Genomic DNA, 21,847 nt, shown 5'->3' on the forward strand with positions numbered 1-21,847 from the left:
ACCACAGGAATGGGAGACATTTGGGATTTTCATGATGATAATAAATGTAAAATTTTTTAAATCACACTTGGTACATAGTAAATGCTCAATCGATTATTATTTACCCTGGTCCATGCTCCTTACAGAGGGATAGTGTGTGGATATTCCTGGAAGCAAAACAGCATGACATCTTCAGGAGTGTTCAAGCAGCAGGGAGCAGGGTATGGTGGGAGGGGCAGGCCCAGGCTGCAGGGGCAGACGAATGGCCAGACCGCCAGCAACCTCAGGCCATGCGATGCACATTATCTCAGGGCCACCAGAGGGTTTGTGCAGGGGAATGATGGGGGCACATTTCCATTTTAGAAAGCCCATCTGGAAAATCCAGAAAGAAAGAGGCCAGAGAGGAGACTGCGGAGTAATCAGGAGAGAGACGATTGGGACCAGAACCAGGCTGGCCGGGCTGGCTTGGAGGTGGATGGCTACAGCTTGGGCATATCTGAGATGGAAGGGAGTTAGGGAAATACAGCATCGCATTTCATTCTGGGTCTGATACGTGTGCCTGACTCAGGGTGGGGCTTCTCTGCGACTGTTAAGAAGTGTGTATGAGTTCTCTATGAGAATTTAAATGTGAATATTTTTATATATATATATATATATAGGGTCCCTCTCCATATGAAGAGAGTGGGGAAGTAAGGAGTGAATCTGGCACTGCTGGAGGTGGGTGGGTGTGAGGCTCATGATCAGCTGTGGGTGCAGGGGTTGGGAGGGGAGGACAGGGAACTTGAGGAGCGAGGTTACGGGTTGTGATGTAGATACTCGTTGATACTGTCTTCGAGATGCCAGTGCATGCTGCAATAGTCGCTGGATGGTGCTTCTTTATAGGAGACCCTGTTCAGACACTGGGACCTGTGGGGCCCCAGCTTTTCCAGGGCACACTGCTGGTTCCCTCTGGGGTGCAGGGAGCAGAGGTGCATGCAGGTTCTCTCAGATGATGAGAGTTTGTTTCAGGAAAACCCTGGGAAGCAAGGAAGACAGAAAACAGCTTAAAAAGCAGGCATCCTAGAAGGGGGCTCCTTGGGGATCCTGGGACTCCACGGAACTGGTGGCACTTTCCTGCTGGAGCCGGGCATGTCCTCTCCCCACTCCCTGGACACTCACCATTGTGAGTCAGCCCCAGACCCCCTCTCAAGTGCTCCTTTGTGGGCTCCCTAAGGGAGTCGGCCTAACTGCTTGGCCATCACCACCAGCACTGCACGTCCCTGGTGGCATTGCTGTCCTGGCCAAGCCATAGATGGCTTCTTTGGAGGTAAGCATCTAACCCTGCAGTGGGTGCCATGATGTGCCACCCAGATCCTCCCTCAGATCTGAGGCACATTCCCCAGGCTGCTGGGGGTGTTGATGGCTGATCATTCTAGCAGAGTCCTTCTCCAGGAATTGTCTTCAGGTTCTGACAGTCACCTGCCTCAAAGTCAGGCCGCTTCCTGGGGTGGCCCATGTGCAATGAATGGTCAAAGAAAAAGCAGAAAAGTCCAGGCCCCGTTTTCCCCTATTCATGACCTTCCTGAAGGGCCATCCTGACTCCAAACTCCTGTGAGTTAGCTGAGGTCTTTGCTGTGACATCTCTAAAGCCCAGCTTCTCCCTCCCTGCACATGTTCATCCTGGAAACACTCCCCAGTGACCTTCCTTCACACCAATTTCACCTCCTAATCTGCTTCCTTAGAAACCCATCTATAACAATCCCTAGGCCAGGTGGCTGTGAGAGAGGCATAGGCCTAGAGTTGCCAGATTTCATTAATAAAAATATAGGATGGCCAACAAATGTTAATTGCAGACCAGCAACAAATAATGTCTTAGTATAAGTATGCCCCAAGCCACATTTGGGAATATTAATACTCAAATATTATTTGTTGTTGACGTGAAGTTCAAATCTAACTGGGCATTCTGTATTTTATCAGGGAACTCTAGAAGGATCATGGAGTAGAGAATATAGGATCTAGGTCCAAATGGGCCTATGGCCACGGCAGACATTCAGAGCATCACAGGCTCCTGTTACACACGCAACTCAGCTTGGATTTCTCCTGTAAGAAATAAAACAACTCAAATGTGATGCTATTTTTTTGCTTAAAAGAATAATAAAAATAAAAACTACCATGTATTGAGGACTAACTCAATTCCGGACCATGTGCTAAGTATTTCAAAGCTGTCAATCCATTGTTAACCCATTCAATTGTCACAACTTTTTGAGGTAAGCATATATCAGTTAGCATCAAGTCCAATAAGAGTCACAGAAAACCCAAACTATCTGTGGTTTAAAGAAAATTTAGAAGTTCAGAGGTAAGCAATGCAAGGCTGGGATTGGGAAACTCTAACCCTTTCCTCTTGTTTAACCCTGTGTGGTCTATATTCTCAAGGTCACCCACATGGTCCAAGATGGCTGCTGGAGATCCAGCCATTACACAAAACTCCAGTCAGCAAGAAGGAAGAAGCAACAAAGAAGGACATCACCCCCCTCCCCTTTAAGGACACTTTCTAGAAATTACAAGAGCACATGTTTATGCCCCTTTTGACAGAACTCAGTCACATACATGATCTGGGTGCCGGTGCAAGAAAAAATGCAAAATGTGATTTTTTTTTTTTTTTGAGACAAGAGTCTTGCTCTGTTGCCCAGGCTGGAATGCAGTGGTGCAATCTCGGCTCACTGCAACATCCACCTCGGGTTCAAGCAATTCACCCTTCTCAGCCTCTCAAGTAGTTGGGATTATAGGCACTTGCCACCACGCCTGGCTAATTTTTGTATTTTTAGTAGAGACGGGGTTTCGCCATGTTGGCCAGGCTGGCCTCGAACTCCTGATCTCAGGTGATCCACCCACCTCGGCCTCCCAAAGTGCTGGGATTACAAGTGTGAGCCACCATGCCCAGCCTGCAAAATGTGATTTTTTATTCCAGTTTGTCACAGGTCCAAGTAAGAATCAGAGTTTTTCTTGCTAAGGAAGAAGGGGAGATGCATAGTGAGGGACAATGATCAGATTTTGCCACAAGTAGGTGCTATTGTTGTCATCCTTGCTTTTAGATAAAATTGAGGCTCAGGAAGATTAAATACCTCACCTAGGGTCATGCAACTCCTAGCCTGCCCCTACAGCCTGTGCCTGCAATAACCACTATCATATAATTCCATTTAATTAGATTTCAGAGATGCCAATTACATAAGGAGGGTCCGATGACAGGCAAATTCTATTTTTTAAAAAATCTAACGTTCTAACAAATTGAGTATTCAGACATCACAACTTTGTCAAAAACCCTAATGATCACAGCAAATGTAGAAAAACATAGGAGAAAAAATGTTTAAACTACACGCACAGAAGTATGAAAGAGAAGCAAGACCAGCTTTTGCACAGATTCACAACAGTCCTTCCAGAGAAGAGAAAGCTCATCACATGTTCCGGAAGCCAGTTTAACTAGGATGATCACAAAGAAGAAACAAGGGAGTGTACCAAGTGGCAACGCAGCCACAGGGTGGGGAAGTCATGCTTGAAATCAGTAAGAATAAAAGTTTGAGCACTGGGGCCTGAGTGAATATTAAATGGGCTCTGTGGGTTTAAGTAATACAACTCAACAACACCCTGCAATAACTTTGAACTCTTGGATCTTGGGGAAATGGCCTGGGGAATGAGAAAATTCTCCAAGAGAAATATTATTTGTATTCCACGGTTGTAAAAGTTAATAGCCCTCCCCCATTCCAAACCATGGCATCCCAAACCAGAGGAAGGGAAATTTGAAACATGTAATTTAGAAGCTGGGCTACAAGGAGAGCCTGACCCCCAAGCTAAAGCCGCCTGGGGCTTTATTTACACAGGTCTAGAAGCTGAGTGGCTCTAACTGTTGGGAAAATCTTCTGAAATTCCGCAATTTGGTTTACCTTCCCCCTGCTAGGATGAGGTTGCTCACAAAATCCTGGTTTCATAGAATGCAAAAATTAAAAGAGAGCTTAGTGATCATCTAAGGCTCAGATTCAGCTGGGTCTCATCTTGAAGGAACTCCCTTAACTGGGAATAGCTGCCTGGGTCACAGCACTATGCAAGTGTGTGGAGCTCAGACTAGATTGAGTGGGACGGAATGCTTCATTGTGATTGATTAGTCATGTCTGCTTCGGGCACAGAATGATAGGGGAAGCATGTGCATCGAATGTTTTTTGACTGTAAACTTGGTGAAACCCTTCATTTTATAGAGAAAGTAAGTGAGGCTCTCTGAGCGAAAGCAAATTGCTCTAAGTCTTTTGGTAGCTGAGTGAGAATGACAAGTCAGTTCTCTTCAATTCTCATCCTGTCTTCCTTTTACCATTAGCTTCTGTGGCTGGCAACTAGAATTTTTGCAAGAGTAATTCCTAACGGCCATTCACACTCCACTCAAACAGAAAGATCTGCCCTTCTAAGGGAATTCATTTCCACTTTCCTTGATTTCCATTCAGGTCTGAGTGTGGCACAATTGGAGGTAGTAGTTTAATCTTGGTAGTCGACATCCTCAGTTGGACAACAGTAAGGGTAACCCTGTGTGCTGCTATAACAAATAATCCCTAAACCACAGTGGCTTAACACTGAATGCTGGGTAAAGAATGGCCTCTCGCAGGTGACCAGGTCCTAATTTCCAGAACCTGTATAATACTTTACATGGTAAAAGGGACTTTGCAGATGTGATTGAAGATATTGGGACAGACAGATTAACTGGACCTCTTACAATGGTTTTTCTAAGAAGGAGGCAGAAGAAGAAGGAGATGAGATGACAGAGCACAGACAGGGGCAGAGAGAGATCTGAAGATGCTGCACTCCTGGCTTTGAAGATGGAGGAAGGAGCCAGGAAAGGCAGGTGGCCTCTAGAAGATGGAAAAGGCAAGGAAACGGATTCTTCCTCCAGCCTCTAGAAGGGAATACAGTCCTGTTCAGACCTTGACTTTAGGCCTTCTGACCTCCAGAACTATAAGATAATACATTTTTGCTGTTTAAAACCACTGAGTTTGTGGTAATTTGTACAGCAGATATTGGAAATTAACATACACAGTAAAAGTTTACTCAGGGCCTCCAGCCAACCAAAGCTCAGACAGAAGAGGTGAGGGCAGAGATCCTGCAGGAGGCTCCAAGTGCCAGGCTTCGAAGTGACTTCCACCCACCCTTCATCTGGCAAACCTGTCCCACCGCACCACTGAGCCGCAAGTGTCTCCTGGGAGCCCAAGAGGAGTATCAGACGGTTTGAGAAACACACGGCATCTGTCTCTCCACTCATCCGCTTTCCTCTCCTTGCCATCACTTCCTCCCCTAATTCTTTAGTCCTCAACAGTCAAGCAAACCTGGCTCTGATCCCAGCTTGCTACTCAATAGCCACAAGCAACTAACTGGACCTCTCTGACCCACTGCATTGTTATCTATAAAATGAGGAAGGGGGTAAACAATTATCATAACTGTAAATAGATTATACCATTATTATAGGCATATTATTATATAGGTCTAAGAGTTAGGTGATACAGCATAAAATGAAAACACTTTTCCAGAGGTTCTTAGCCTGGGGACATCCTCAGAATTGCACGTAGACTTTTAACAACCACACATAAGGGGCCTCCACAGGTGGCGGCTGCCACATGGGATGATTCTGCAGCTGGATCATGACTGCTCAGTTCAAAGGCAACATACCAGGAACCTAATACTGGCTCTCAAGACAGGACGCAGCATCAGTCACTTAAGCTGCATCGCCCTCCCCAGGAATATTTACATTGTAAATTTGAGCTCCAACCGCAAAAACATCCTGCTAAGTGAAAGAAGCCAGACACAAAAGGCCACAGAGTATATAATTCCATTTATAGGAGATACTCAGAGTGGGTCACCTCGTACAGACAGAAAGCAGATTCGTGGTTACCAGGGGCTGGGGCAGAGGGAAGTGGGAAAGACTTTTTAACAGGTACGGGGTTCCCCTTCGAGGGATGAAAATGTTTGCAGCTACAGGTGATGGCTGCACAACAGTGAACACACGAAGTGCCGCTGAAATTCACGCCTCCAAATGGTTGATTTTACATTACGTGAATTTCACCTCAATTTTGTTTTTAAAAAGCAACATCTTGCTTCAGGGACATATTTAAAGGCCAGCATAGTCCCAGTTAGCCTGAAATCAAATCCCAATCTTTTGCCTATATATAAAATTGTTCCTGTGCCAACCTAAGGCCCCTGTACAGTAACTGAGACACAAGGACAGTCTTCCCCAGCTGCTGGGGATGTCACTGACCAAGGCCTTTGGCTGACAAAAGCTGTATCCCCAACATCACACCCTGTCCCAGGAGGCGACCTTGTGCCCATTGACAGGTTATGGGGTAGGGAGGCCTGGTCTCTTGCTCAAGGCAGGACACCTCTGCAGGAGCACAGGACCCAGTTGAGGCCCTTGTGGCCACCACATCCCCATCCATCCCCATCCACATCCTCTGTCCACCTTGCTGACATCCCCACCCCATTGATCCCAAAGCTCTTCCCCCAGCAACCTCTGCAGCAAATCTCCCTTTGAGATTTGCCGGGACACCCAACCTAAGATGCCTGCCCAAGATGAGTTCTGCTGTCAAGTTCTACAGCAGTGGTTTCAACCAGGCAACAATGTCTCCCACAAGGGATGGAGCTCCATGAGGCATTTTTGTTTATCAGGACTTGGGGGGTGCAGGTGCTACCGGCGTCTAGCAGGTAGAGGCTGGGACACAGCTAAATATCCTACAATGCCCAGGACAGCCTCACCACCACAAAGAATGATCCAGCCCAAAATAGCAGTGGGGAGGTGGAAAAACCCTGTTCTAGAACAGAAGCTCCTTGAAGACAGGGTTTTGTTTTTGTTTTTGTTTTTTTTCTGTCATGTGTCCAGCACATAGTAGCTGTTCAATCCGTACTTGCAGAATAAATAAGTGAGGGACTGAATGTGAAAACCCACCAGGGCACCTCCACCTCTCCTCAGGTGACGTCTCCTCAGAACAGACTTCATTGAGGCTTCCATACTCTGCCTCCTCTTCCCCCGATGACTTAAGGCTTTCTGTGGTCTGGCTCCTGCCTGCCATTTGGACTCATTTCTTAGCATCCTCCTCCTTGCTCACAGTCGTACAGTTTCCTTGGCCTTCTTGGGTCCTCAAATACACAAGCTCACTCAGCAACTTAAGGACATCAATCATGGGGTCCCTGCATCTCAGTTTCTTGCAGGGCAGGCTCCTTACCTGATGGTCTTTCTAAAATAAATCCTGTGCCCCTTCTGGTTGCTCTTACCACATTCTGTTTGTTTCCTGCACAGCCCTTGCTATCACGCAAAACGACCTTATTTGCTTGGTTGTGCATTGTTTGTCTTGTCTCCTGGGAAGATGCCACGATGCAGTTTTTCTCCGCTTTGCTCTGTACTGTGGAATTATCTGTTGACTGGATGAATACAGGAATTGGCAGAACAACTGGTACCCTGGACTTATGATAACGGGGTCCCAGTGAACTGGGCCTCATGGAGCTTCAGTACCCGTTGAAAGAAAGAAGGAAGGGTGGGTCTGCTGGGGAGAGGGGCCGCCACATGCCCACTGGCCTCTGCTAACAAGGGCAAGTGTGGACGAACTCCTGGGGGCTGAGTCATCTCTTTCTCTGTAGCTGTGCGGGAGGCAGATGCCTTCAGGCTGGGCAGGAGAGAGGAGGCCCAGGATTTTGTGCTGGGAAGTTCAAGGCAGAGCACGGGCAGAACTTGTTTTCACAGGGAGATGTCAGCCCCACGCCCCCATGTCAAAGGACTCTTAATTACGCTGCCAAAAGCAAGGCTCAGTGCTAACCTGTGACCCCAAAGGTGTTTATATTTCCCTCCAACATTCTCTTTTGATCATCCCCGTAGAGTCAAAAGTATCCCAAGGCTTGAAGATAAACTGTTAGTTTTATGGGGTCGCTTTTACTCCTACCAGAAAATAAAACAAATGCACCGCACGGTGTTTGTGGGAAGCCATTTGCATTTCCGTGCCTCTCTCCTGCTTTGTCCGCTACCTTCTGCACTGGTGGAGGCTCCTCTCGCCATCTGCACAAGGCTGTCCTGCTCTTTGCTGCCTGCTTCTTATCCAGATTTTACCCAAATTGAAACAAAAGGAAGCAAGATGAGATCTGCATGCAGTCACCCTCACCCGCTGGCAGGGGAGAGAAGCGAACAGTGCTTTTCGAGTTAACAATGAACTTTCAGAAATCTGTAAGATGTGGCTCTCAAAAAACGTACTGGTGAAAAATCTCCTCTTAATTAACAAAGATGAAAACCTGATATAATTGAATGTGGAATGGCAGGGGATGGATGGTACCAACCCCCGGGATCATCCATTATGAGGCCATGCTCTGCAGCTGTAACAATGGATATTAGGAAAGTGTACTCATTGATCTGGAAAGAGGTTGGTTTTCCGTCCAAAAGGAGGTGGCAGATGAATTAGTGAACAGGACTCTAGCAGATGCTGTGGGGGCCCTGTCCTTACCCCCCTTGGCCTTCACTTTTCCTGGGTTTTGGAACCCAACAGCTCCCAGTGCCAGGACATGCTAGTGCTCCCCAGAAGTACTCAGGGCAGAGGGGTTAACACTCTCCTGGGAGCAGCCCTCAGGCAATGATTAATGGGAGGAGTGAATGCACTATTCATCTCCTCAAGGGCTAACTCCCAGGTACCTCCTGCACTGCCTATGGGAAGCCCCCAGTGAAACTGACCCCCAGGTGGCCACAGCAGAAACCTGCTCCCTTCTGTCTGCCCAGCTAATCCTTCCTGGAATCAGTTCCCAATTCTCACTTGCCACCCTGGGGGTTAGAGGCTATAGAAAGGGGCAGGAGTGTGCCATTCTTGATACAGGAATGATAAGCACAGAGAGGACATGGGGTGTTACATGTGGGCTGCCAGCCACACAGTGGAGGCAGTGCCTGTGCCTAGGAATCTGAATGTTAAATACGCACTCCTGCCTGGAGAGATTCCCGTGCTCAACCAGCAATGGAGCCTCTGACAAGCCTGCGCCACCGAGACTATGGAGCTCAGACATCAGCCTGCTGCGAAGTCATCCGGGGAGCATGTTAGGAGGCTTGGATCTGGACCTTACCCAGAAAGTGGGACCCAGCAGGCATGCAGCGGGCCCAGGAATAGGCATATTACACAAGGACCCCGAGCAGTTCTGAGTTACAGGGTGAGAAACACTGGGCTGGCAGAGTGGCAGTGTCTAGTGTCCACTAGACAGAGGCTGCTCTCTAAAGAGAGCATGTGCTTGTATTCCTGACGGTGGCCAAGGATTACCCGTGTGATCGCCCCTCAGCTGCCCAGAGCAGGGGAAGGAGAAATGCTGCCTGTGTTTGTTTCCCAGTGCTGCTGTAAGAAATTATTACCAATGTAATGGGCTTAAACCCACAGCCATTTATTGCCGATAAGCTGATGCCCCTTCTGTAGGTGAGAAGTCCCAGTGGACTCAGTGAGGTCTCGGCCTTGGGTCTCACAAGGCTGAGATCTAGGTGTCGGCAGGGCTGAGCTCCTTCCTGGATGCTCTGGGGAGCAATGCAGAGCTGGAATTCCAGGCTGATGCAGTGGCTGGCTGGATTCAGTTCCTTGTGCGTGAAGGACTGAGGTCCCCGCTCCTCACTGGCTGTGAGCCCGGACAGGCTCCGAGAGGCTACTGCGGTCCTGCCTGCACTTTACATGTGCCTTCCCCAGAAAGGTGAGTTGAGTTCCTCTCATGCCATGAATGTGACGTCTCCTGCCACATCTAACTTTGGCCAGAGAAAGTTCCTGCTTTTAAGGGCTCACGGGATTACATTGGGTTTACCTGGAAAATCCAAGATAATCCCCTACTGTAACATCCCCAACCTTAGTCACATCTGCAGAGTCCCTTTTGTTATGTAAAATTACACACTCTCAGGTTCCAAGGATTAGGGTGCGGACAGTTTTGAGGGGACATTCTGCATACAACAATGCTGTATCACAAACAAAGCCACCAGATTTCTGGTCTTCTTGCAAATGATTCTTTGCTTCAGGGATTGTGTATCTGTAGGCCTGAGATGGAGAAGGCAGGAGGCAGAAGAGTTGGGCCTGCACGGAATTGAGAGCAAAGATCTTCCTCCATAAGAGCAAGGTGTGGGAGGAGAAGGGCCTTCCTTGTTTTTCTGCTCAGAATGCTGTCATTTAAGGATGCTCGACTCAGAGCCTTGGCAGTCATCTGGCCACCATGAGACAGGGCCAAGCACAAAGGATGGCAGGCCAGGAGTCCAGGGGGAGGTCATTGCTGACTTAGTTAAGGGAGCCGGGCGTGGTGGCTCACACCTGTAATCCCAGGACTTTGGGAGGCCGAGGCAAGCGGATCACGAGAGCTCAGCAGTTCGAGACCAGCCTGGCCAACAAGGTGAAACCCCGTCTCTACTAAACACACACACACACACACACACACAATTAGCCAGGCGTGGTGGCGCATGCCTGTAATCTCAGCTACTCAGGAGGCTGAGGCAGGAGAATCTCTGGAACCTGGGACACGGAGATCGCAGTGAGCCAAGATCTCGCCACTGCACTCCAGCCTGGATGACAGAGCGAGACTGAGTCTCCAAAAAGAAAAAAAGTCCTGGAACCATCTATCTCCACTATCTCCAGACTTCTTGTTGGTGAGATTATCAAATCTCTATTATTTAAGCTAAGTTTAGATGAATGTTCTGTTCCTCACTGATGGAAGCATTCCTAACAGATTTGTGTGATGTTTGCAATAGTTTGGAATATTGTTCAACACACAGTCACTCCCCTCTCCTTTGCATAATAGGCAGAATACGGCTCTTATCCTGTTTATGGTGGGCTTGGCAAAGTGACTTGCTTTGGCCAATGAACAGCAATGGATGTGACACATACAGAGGCCTTCAAAGTCCTTGCAGGTTTGGGCTCGACTCTGGTGCCCCAGTGATCCGCCACGAGGAGAATACGCCCAGGATAAGCTGCTGCCCCTTCAGCCTGGGCCCCAGAACAAACACATGTGCGGCTGCATGAGCCCAACCTGCGTCCTATAACCAAGGCCTGCGGACCCTGAGCCTGAAGCAGAGACCTCCAGCAGGGCCCAGCTTAGATCACCTGCATCACGATCAACTGCTCTCACTGCTCCAAGCAACTGAGCTTCGTAATGGTGTGTTATGCAACATTAGTGTGTCAATAGCTGACTTGCACAATAGTGAACATGTAAGAGGTCCACACACTCCTGTTCCCCAAAGTCATGTGGGGGAGAGTGATAGAACTCTACTCTGGGGATCTGAGAGCACAGAAAATCTGGGTCAAGCATTCATAGAATACAGGATCAGCAAACTCCCCACATCTTCCTGAGACACAGAGGAGCAGGCACAGAGGAAATGTCTGCCTGGGTGCCTGGAAGCCTCACAGGGTTTCAATGGCTCAGAACGCCCCAGTATCCAATGAAGTCTTCCCATGGGCCGGGCTCTCAGGCTGCTCTGGCAGTTGCGGCCAAGCACTCCCGGAGATGCTCTGCTCTCAAGCTGCAGAGGGCACAGGTGTGACTGGTGAGAACGGAGGACCACTCCAGAGGGAAGGAGGCAGTTTCCACGGATGTCTGGGTCACCTGGAGAGAATCCAGGCTGACACCACTCTCGTGCCTGGGCTATTTGGGTCTCCCCCACCCCCTACCGCCTGAACTGGAGCAATACTTAGGGAAAGGGAGAACCCAAATCCGTACAATTAGGTTTCTGCCACTTGGAACAGGGGCTTGAAAGATAAATTAACTTCTGTTAGACTTATATGTCTTGCACACCATAGAATGCAGACTGAAATTCATGCCCACTGTGGACACAGAGAATGTATTTAGTCCCTGGGTATAGTGGTCAGCTTGCTTCAATTCTGGGAGTCTCCATTTTCATTGGACTAAACCAGGGTCAGCAAACCAGAGCTGATGGGTCAAATCTGGCCCACTGCCTGTTTTTGTAAATAAAGTTTCACTGGAATAGCCACTCCCTCTTCGTTCACTGCTACAATGACGGGACTGAGTGGATGCAACAGAGACGGTCTGGCCCACAAAGCTAAAAATATTTATTATCTGGCCCTTTGCAAAAAAAGCTTGTCAACCTCTGCACTTTCCCACCTGCTCCAAATCTCAATCTCCCTGCGCTGAGCTCTGCTTTCATTATACCAACTCAACCAGTGTTGGAGAACGAGGCACACAGCATTCAAGAAACCCAGCCCTCGAGTGGCCCAGGGAGCTCTTCCCCACACACTACAAAATTCTCCAGACTTCCCTCCAACAAGCCAAAGAGATGTGACCACACAGCACTATACCCTCTGCTGCCCGAGATCAATGACTTTTCCTCTTACTGCTCGCATGGCCTCTTCCCTCCTTCCCTGAGACTTCTTCCCAACTTCCCTCACCCTGGTGCTCCCCAGGAGAGGCCCAAATGAGAAGAGAGGTCTCCGAGTTTGAGTTCCACACAAAACTCTGTTCTGGCCAGACTCCGCCCAGCACTGTGGATGCCAGCAGAAACCCCATGTTTGTCCCCATTAATCACAGGCGGAACCTGCAACTTGAGCCCCATCCACCCGAAATGAGTGGAAAAAGTGCAACCTGACCACAAAAGTATTATTTTATAAATAAGGCCCTTCAGTAGTGGTTAATTGGATACACATTTTGTAAGATTCAGGGAACATGAAAGCTATCATACTCACATTGACTGGCTGCGTTCCTGGTAGACCGCAGTGGCCATTTTCTGTGCAATGTCAGGCCCCAGGCTGAAAGTCCTAGCTTGGAGACTTTTATTTTTCCCTTAGGGATATTGCTTCTCCACCCCCACCTTTACAAAAAAAAAGAGCAAGATTGATTTAGTGTATGTTTAATGGCTCCATAAATCACTCAACATGCCCCAATGTCATCAAAATTCTGCCAGAAATGATTTCCACTGAAGCAGATGGCCTGTATGGGAAACTAATCTGGCATGCTTTTATTTCCACTGAATTTCCATGAGCTCCTACTGTGTGTCAGCGCACACCTGGCCCTGGAAGAAGCTGAGGGGAGTGCTCCAATCCACGGCCCTACATCCCAGAAGAGGGAACATTGCAGGAGCTGGAAGGAGATGTTCAAGAATACAGGGAATCAGCCTGGAAAACCATGGGCGGGAAGGCCTGCCCCTGTTTGTCTGAGATGGTTTAAAATTCACGCCCTTCTTACGAAGACAGAATAAGAAATCCAAGGCTAATTTTGAATGCTCTCTCCTGCTATGCTTATGCTCTGTGGGTAGTCTGGGGACAGTGATGGGACCTAGCTGTGCCTGCTACAGAGAGACGACTGGACAGAGGGGTGGCAGGTTGGGGAGGTGGCCTCCCCTCCCCAGCTGATGCGGGCAAGCTGACAACAGCCAGCTCTGTTGAAGGCTCACCAGGGAAGGCTGAGGGCCTGATCTCCAAATTGAATGGTCAACCTGGACAGCCACACGAGGCCAAGTGTCTGCATTTGTGTGTGGCGTAAACCAGCACATATACCAGGGAGAGAGAGCAGCGGGGACTGAGAAATCAGGAGAGCTTCAGAGAGGAGCGGGATGGAGTTCAGCCAAAGAGAATGAATAGATGGGAGAAAGTGAGAAATACATTGTGCTTTCATGACCAAAACAGCTCTTGGGAGCAACATGTCGTTGTTTCTAAGGTGTAACAATAGTAATAATCACAGCTGAAGTGTACTTAAAGAGTCAGTCCATGCCAGGAAGTCCGTATGCACTATTATCTCTCTGATCACTCAAAACCATCCTAAGAGGTAGTTACAGTTATCACACCTAATTCACAGACAAAAAAACAAGTCTCTTAAGTTTCTCAACTTTTCCATCAAAATGCTCCAGGAAGCCGAAGAAAAGGAGCCTGTGAGCTGAAGACAGAGGAGTTCCCCAAGTCTACCGCCGCAAATGCAAAATTTCTTTGAAGTTCTGTTTTTTATATTCCTTTGTTTTTTTATCCTCTGCTTTATATGTTTTAATATCAAAATGATGTGCTTAATTGTCTTTGAGTGAAATTTCACAAACTTTCTCCCCTAAAATGCTTCTAATCAAATTACCCTTCCCAGAGGATGAACCTTATTTCTTCTGAGGCTTTTCCAACTCCTTCACCCACTGACTTGGATCCTGAGGCTAAACATGCTCCAGTTTAAGCAGCTCAGCTGGGGAGCAGGGCTTGGACACAGCTGGCCTCTGGCCCTCTGTTTTTGTTTGGCATGCATAGTGTCTTTCAGTTTTCACACACACACACACACACACACACACACACACATCCAGATTTCCAGATTCTCCTAAAATTGTTTCCACTGTGGCCACAATTGTATGGCTCTGAGTAGTGACATAGGCTAGGTACAAGACACTAGGGAGTGGTGGGGACTGTGGCAAAACTGCCGCCACTCCCTAGTGTCTTGTACCTAGCCTATGTCACTCTATATTTCTCCAGACCCTGGAGGTGTTTGAGTATATGCTCTTGTCTTAGAACTCTTGGTGTTTCAGGTACAAAATGCAGAAAAGCCATGGGGTCTTGGTAAGACAGAGAGAGCGCCAATGAAAAGAGATCAAGAAAAGTCCATTCACAAAATGACCCTGCAGAGCCGTGTCAGCACGGAGAGGGGGGGGAAAAAAACCCAGTGATGCTCAGTGAAGCCTTTTTATTTTCCACTCTACCTCTGATGCTGCTCAAAGTGATGAATTAGAGAAGCTCATTTCCTTTGGTTGGAAAAAAAAAAAAAACAAAAACCCAGAAAGCAAAAGAAAAAGCCAGTGTTCAATAAAACGTGGAGGAATGACGCAATGGTGTGCAGAACCCTCAGAGCAGAGCTGTTAATTGCTTCCTTCCCGGGATGCTGGCCGGCCCCTTTCTCAGGGACTCGGATGCATTTGTCAAGGAAAGTATCAGCCCCCCATAACTCTCCAAAATGATACAATACATCACTTGAAAGTAAGCTAGGATCAACACGTTGTTAACTGTTTGATCTCACAAGTCAGAATTAATGATAGGTATTTTGCACAAAGAGAAAAAAATGAATGTTAAAAGCCTATTTACGTTAACTAAAGACATCCCTGCACCATCAGGGTTGAGTTGGAGGCGATTTCCTGCGGCACAGCTGTTCTACGTTTGTTAGTCTGCGGGTGGGTGGCAGCCCAGTAATCAGAGCCAGACTGAGGGTGTGGGGAGCTGAAGAGATGGGGGGGCGGGGGTCAGGAATCTTTACACAGAAAATCCCAGTGACCACCTAGAGAAAGAGGATCCGGGTTAGAGCTCAGAGTGCACTCCTTCAGAGCTTTGGAAAGAGCTGCAGACCAGTTTCTTCATCTGAAAACTAGACTTCATTCATTAATTCTGAAAATGCTTACAGAGTGTGGGCTGAGCACAGGGGGTCCATTGGGGAGCATTAAGGACCAGGTCCTTGCCCTCATGGATCTTACAGTCTAGACAAAAAACTTTAACTCATAAGGAAACAAACAGATTAACAGACAAAACTTCAGGTCATGAGAATACTATAAAGAGAACAAACAGGATGGGATGTACCCAAAAGGGACCAGGGATGGGGCCACTTTAGATTGATGGCCAGGGAAGGCCTCTCTAAGGAAGCAACACCGGCCTTGAACCCTGGATGGAGTGAGCCAGGCAAACACTCAGGGGCAGAGTGTTCCAGCAGAGGCTGTGGCCGGCGCAAAGGCCCTGGAGCAGGGACAGGCGTGGAGCGCTCCTGCTACAGCAAGGCAGTCCATGTGCTGGAACCAAGGGAGGGAGGAGAGTGGTGGCAAAATAGGGACCACAATGTGTACAGCTCTGGGGCCAAAGAGTCTAGCTGTTACTCTGAGTGTGAAGGCGTCCATTTGAAGATTCTGAGTAGGAGAGTAATGAGATGTAACTTGCGTTTTAAAAATCTCTCTGGCTCTGGATGGAAAATAGATTGTGGGACAGCAGGGGGAGAGGAGTCAAGAGACCAAGTATAGGCTATGGGAGGTGTCCAGGCGGAAAGGAGGATTAAAGTAGATGAGGCTGGCAGCCCAGGGCCAGCACACAGTCAGGGCTGGCAAGAGGACAGAGCAAGTGAAGCGTTCACCTAGAGTGCAAAATGTAAGATGGGGAGAAGGAACTGCCAAAAAACTCAGTAATCAAAATAAATAAAGACACAATTCGTATTACTGATTTTTCCTTTTGCCTCAGGCTCCAATATGGCTTGACATGGCGCTGCGAATGACCCTGTCTTTCTTTAAAATATTGATATTTTGTTCATCATGGAATTTTGGGCATTAATTTTGATTTTTAAATGCATTGCATTAAAATATTATTTATCTGGATGACTTTTTTGGCACCCCCCTTAAATTCTGTGGCTGAGGCAAGTACCTCCCTCGTCATACCCTAATCCTGACTCTGCACTAAGTACTCAGCACCCTACAGTGATTGAGGCCATTGCTGTTGTTTTTTGGCCTCCAAATCCCTAAGTAAATGCGTAGGTGGACACCAGGGGAGGCAGGTGCAAGGTGGGTTCTGGAACCTTCCCGTGTTCCCAGCTGACCTGATTTATGATGGAGGTGGGAATGAACAAAGCCATCTTAGGAGTTTGTCGGTTGCGGATTCTACTCCTGCTGAGCTCAAGCTGATGCAAAATTTGCGGGAAGGAGCCTGAGTCAGCATCTCAGAAAAATCTCCATCCCCAGGCTCTGTGTCTGTCAGGGCAAATTCCCCAGGAAGTGCCTCTGATTGGCCCAGTGTGGGTCACATGCTGTCCCGGAGCCAAATCCGCTGTGGCCGCCCAGGCAGCGTGGTGATTGCACAAACATGGCAGCCAAGAGTCATGCCGTCTTGGGTGGGACAGTTCTCCCCAAAGAGAGGTGTGGGCTGAGGTAGGGAAGGGGTTGTACTCATAATGTTGTTTGTTCGTACAACGGTATTTCCTGCTGCCAGGGAGCTGGAGTTAGGGTTTAGAAAAGGCTGGGGAAGTTTAGAGGAAGCCATAGCTGAGTAGCGAAAGGGGGAGTTGAAGAAGCCCTGAACAACATCTTCCGGTCGTTGCCTTCTTGAAAAAGCAAGCCTGTTTCTCCTGTGCGCCTTGCCCGCTCTGACCGTGAGGGAGGCTCCCTCGAGCACCCTTTAATTTCTCGGATTATTCAAATTTGCCATGCCCACCCAAACAAATGGGAGGTTTTCTGGAGAGAACTAGGGACCATCAGAGGGGGGTCTCAAAACCAGCTCAGCTCTCCAGTGTGGGAAATGAGTTTCTAGGCCACCAGACAGCTTCCTACCAAGCCCAGAAGGCCCGTCACCTCTCCACATTCAAGTGACAGAAGTGGAGGAGGAATGAACCACGGCAAAGCAGAGCAAGAAGCAACTGGTCTCCTTGCGATGTTCAATGAGAGTTGAACATCAATTCTGTTACCAAGTATTGGTTCAAGTGAATCAAAGTCATGTCTAGCATCTATAATTTTTTTTATATTGCAAAGGATTTTCCCCTATAAGAGTTTATTTTGATGTTTCACAAAGGGTGTTCTGAACATTCCTGGTAGCACATGAGATGATTTTAGGCAAGACACCAACAAACATTTTTAATTTATTTATGTTTAAACGTATTTTAAAAACATAGCAAGCATATCACATGTGACAAAGACAATTGCTTAAGTCGGGGCTAAAGTAAGTATTTAAATGAGAAAAAAGGGGTACGGTTGATTTAAATAAAATGTTAAAGAATAATACAGTCATTTGGTGGATGAAGGTAAAAATTGTGAAGGTGAGTGAAGTTTGGGGAACACTTGCTCAGCTGACGGCCACAAGTTCTGGAGAAGCCATTTGATCTGCTGCGATTGTCTCCAGGCGACAGATGACAGAGTGGAAACGGAGAGTGGCACCAGGTATGTGCCTCAAGTTACACATGCACCCATGCGGGGCCAGGGCAAAAACACTGGATTTTATTTTATGTTATTTTGTTTTATTTTTATTTTATTTTATTTTTTGAGACAGAGTCTCACTCTGTTGCCCAGGCTGGAGTGCAGTGGTGCGCTCTCAGCTCACTGCAACCTCTGCCTCCCTTCAAGCAATTCTCCTGCGTCAGCCTCCCAGGTAGCTGGGATTACAGGTGCACGCCCCCACACTTGGCTAATTTTTGTATTTTTAGTAGAGAAGGGGTTTCACCATATTGGCCAGGCTGGTCTCGAACTCCTGACCTCAGTGATCCACCAGCCTTGGCCTCCCAAAGTGCTGGGATTACAGGAGTGAGCCACTACGCCCAGCCTGGATTTTAAGCTTAGTTCAAAAGTCTTTCCACTCCCTCAAACTGAGACATCATCTGTCACTCTAAAATGTGATCTTTGAAAACTCACGCCAATGTAGTATTTCTCAAAACTTCTCTAGAAACAGAGAAGATATAATAAAATGTAATAACTGTCTCCTTTTTTCCATTTGTCTTTTTATAGCAGTGGTTCTCAACCAACGCATATTTTGTTTCCAGGGGACGTTTGGCAATATCTAGAGACATTTTTGATGTCACAGTTGAGGGGTGGGGAGGCAGATGGTGGGTAAGAGACCAGGGATGCTGCTAAAAGCTTCCCGCAATACCCAGGACGATACCCTCTCCCCCGCCCAACAAAGAAGTATTCAGCTCCAAATGTCAACAGTGCCCAAATTGAGAAAACCTGGTCCATAATCACCATGACCCATTTCATTCACAAAATCAAATCTCAGACTGAAGGATCAGAAATCTGTCTCCTGGCTGGACACAGTGAATTACACCTATAATCCCACCACTTTGGGAAGCCAAGGCAGAAGGATCCTTGAGGCCAGGAGTTTGAGACCAGTCTGGGCAACATAGTGCGACTCTGTCTCTAAAACAACAACAACGACATCAACAACAAAGGAAAGTTGTCTCCCTGTTGTGCTCGTGACATTTGCCCAGAAATTAACATTTTGGTGGCTGAAAAAAATAGGAAATGTTTTCTCAGGAATAGCTGTTGTATAATAATATCTCTAATACACGCAAGCATTTACGGAGCCCTCTTGCTGTGCCAGATACCAGCCCAACAACTTTGCATGAAATTCTCACAACCACCCCATGGGGTAGGTACAGATGAGGAAACTGAGGCACAGAGAGGTTAAGCCATTTGCCTGAAGTGCCACAGCCTCTGCTTCAGGGACAGGATTTGACCCCAGGCAGTCTGGCTTCGGAGCCTGCACTGTTATTCAAAACAGTATGTAGTCTATGTTGTAAGATTATATATTTTCTATGGGACACACTTTAACGACTTTCATTATTAAATGGGAAAAAGAATGCCACACATAAGATTTTTATTTTTCCTGAGTCGGTCTTCATGAAGAAAGAGGACTGACCACTGTTTCATATCATTCTCCTTTACTGCAGTTACTTCCCCTGCAATTTCCCTGTTTGGCCTTAATTTCCTTTGAGTCCTCGAGTGCCACGTAAACTAGGATTGGAAGAGTTCATGGAGAGGGCTTCTGTTCAGCTTCCCAGGCCCAGGATGGACTGCTGGCTTCTCGGAGCAAGGCTTTCGGGCTTGGAGTAAATGGCACGCTTTAGAACTGTACACATCTTCACTTTTATTTCCCGGGAGCTAAGTTCAGCTGGCACTTCTTCCATGCCAGGGGCTGTGCAAATGCTTCACAGGTGCGACTTCGTTTCAGGCCCAACTCTTTTCTTTTTTTTTTTGAGACGAAGTTTTTGCTCCTGTTGCCCGGGCTGAAGCGCAATGGCGCGATCTCGGCTCACTGCAACCTCCGCCTTCCGGGTTCAAGCAATTCTCCTGCCTCAGCCTCTCGAGTAGCGGGGATTACAGGCGACTGCCACCACGCCTGGCTAAGTTTTGTATATTTAGTAGAGACGGGGTTTCACCATGTGGACCAGGCTGGTCTTGAACTTCTGACCTCAGGTGATCCACCCGCCTCGGCCTCCCAAAGTGCTGGGATTACAGGCGTGAGCCACTGCTCCCGGCCTCAGGCCCAACTCTTTACTTTTTGTTTATCTTTTGTTTTCTAGTGAGGTAAAATTCATATGACAAAATTCACTGTTTTAACCATATTAAAATGTACAATTCAGTGGCTTTCCATGCATTTACAAAATTGTGCGACCATCACCATTATTTAATTCCAGAACATTTCATCACCCCAGAGAGAAATCTCATATCCATTGAGAAGTCACTGCCCGTTCCCCGCTTCCCCTAGCCCCTAACAGCCACTAATCCTCTATGGATTTGCCTGTTCTAGACATTTCCTATAAATGGAATTGCACAATATGCGGCCTTTTGCATCTGGCTTTTTTCATTTAGCAGAATTATTTCCAGGGTTCATTCATGCTGTAGCAGGTAGCAGGACTTCTCTCTTTTTTATGGCTGAAAAATATTCCATCGTATGGACAGACAGACCACAGTTTGTTTATCCACTCATTAGTTATGGATGTTTGGGTTGCTTTTACCTTTTGGCTATTGGGAATAGTTTTGCTATGAACATTCATGTACAAATTTTTGTTTGTACACCTTTGAAGCATAATTAACACTTTTAATTATCTTGGACACATATTTAGGAGTGGAACTGCTGCGTCATACAGTAACTCTATGTGAGACACAGTTGCGGGCCCACTTTACAGATGAGAAATTTGAGTTTCAGTGAAAACTTGCCCAAGATCCTTGAGTAGTAAACATTAGGGCGGGAATTTGAACCCAGCCACAAGGCCATAACCACTGGTCTCCCCATCTGTCATCAGTGAGCCTTGGGAGAAATTGTAGATGGAGTTATGGCAAGAAAAAAACTCCTCATTTATCTAATTTAACTTTTATAATTTCTTGATTTAATTTTATTTCACTATGAAAGTAACGTGTGAGCAGGTGCAGTGGCTCATGCCTGTAATCCCAACACACTGGGGGCCAAGCGGGGAGGATTGCTTGAGGCCAGGAGTTTGAGAGTAGCCTGGACAACATGGTGACAACCCATTTCTATTTAAAAACCAACAGACAAAAACTTATAAAAGTAATGTGTGCTCCTTGCAACATGCCAAATGATTTTTTAAAGTGAGTATATTTAAAAAAAAAAAAAAAAACCACACACACACACACCTGGTTCGAGGTCCACATGCACTAAGCAGCTCTTACTTTTGAAGCTGTTCTGTATCCTCAGAAAAGTCAGTGATAGAGCAGCACACGGACAGAGTGACACCTGAGGTTTCATCAAACTAACCCAGGGAAGGGGCAACTGCCCCACAGTGGCCTAGGGCTATGCTGTTCCCACAGACAGGAGTGATGGGGGTGTCAAGGGCTGGAGCTGAACCATCCTGGGAAGCTGTTGTTCTCTCTGCAGCCACAGAGGCTTGGCCAATAGTAAGGGTGACCCTGAGCCAATAGCATCAGCTCCCAGGTGAGGGCAACACTGGCCTACATTTGATTATTAGGGAAACCGCTATTTTTTTCCTCTTTTGCTTTAGATGAGGAAACTGAGGTTCCGGGAGGGGAGCTGACTTGCTGAAATAACAAGGAAGTGGCTGATCTGGGTTCCAGTCCAGCTCCTTCTCGCCTTCAATCTAGGGAAGCTTATTGGCTACACACTCTTTGCTTTCACACTCATGGCCACATTTGATTCACAACGTCCTGGGCAGGTTCTTGTATCAGCCCCATTTTGTAGATGGGGCAACTGAGGCTCAGAGACAGGGAGTGATTTAACTGAGGTCATTTAGCTAAAGGTAGAGCGAGGCTTGAACTGAGATATCAGGTCTGAGCCTGTCTTTATTGCAAGAAAGCATTCTCTGGCAATTGAGGTATTTACTAAATGCATTTGGTTTGTTTTTTTGTTGTTGTTTTGTTTTGTTTTTGTTTTTGTTTTGGCTTTTCATCCCAATGTTAAAAGCTTCTAGGTTTTCACCTTGATTAGCT

At 47.2% G+C, this 21,847-nt stretch overlaps 1 long non-coding RNA gene across 1 annotated transcript; it reads right to left on the minus strand.

The window, feature by feature from the left end:
* Window positions 1–674: 674 nt before the first annotated feature.
* Window positions 675–16,779, minus strand: LOC129052161 (uncharacterized). The gene is made up of 3 exons (XR_008517034.1): window positions 16,501–16,779; window positions 12,660–12,784; window positions 675–994 (listed from the first exon to the last, which is right to left on the minus strand). It is a non-coding gene; the product is annotated as an uncharacterized LOC129052161 (long non-coding RNA).
* Between the last annotated feature and the right edge of the window lie 5,068 nt (window positions 16,780–21,847).

This window comes from Pongo abelii, chromosome 21 (assembly GCF_028885655.2).
Source record: "Pongo abelii isolate AG06213 chromosome 21, NHGRI_mPonAbe1-v2.0_pri, whole genome shotgun sequence".
Lineage (NCBI taxonomy): Eukaryota > Metazoa > Chordata > Mammalia > Primates > Hominidae > Pongo > Pongo abelii.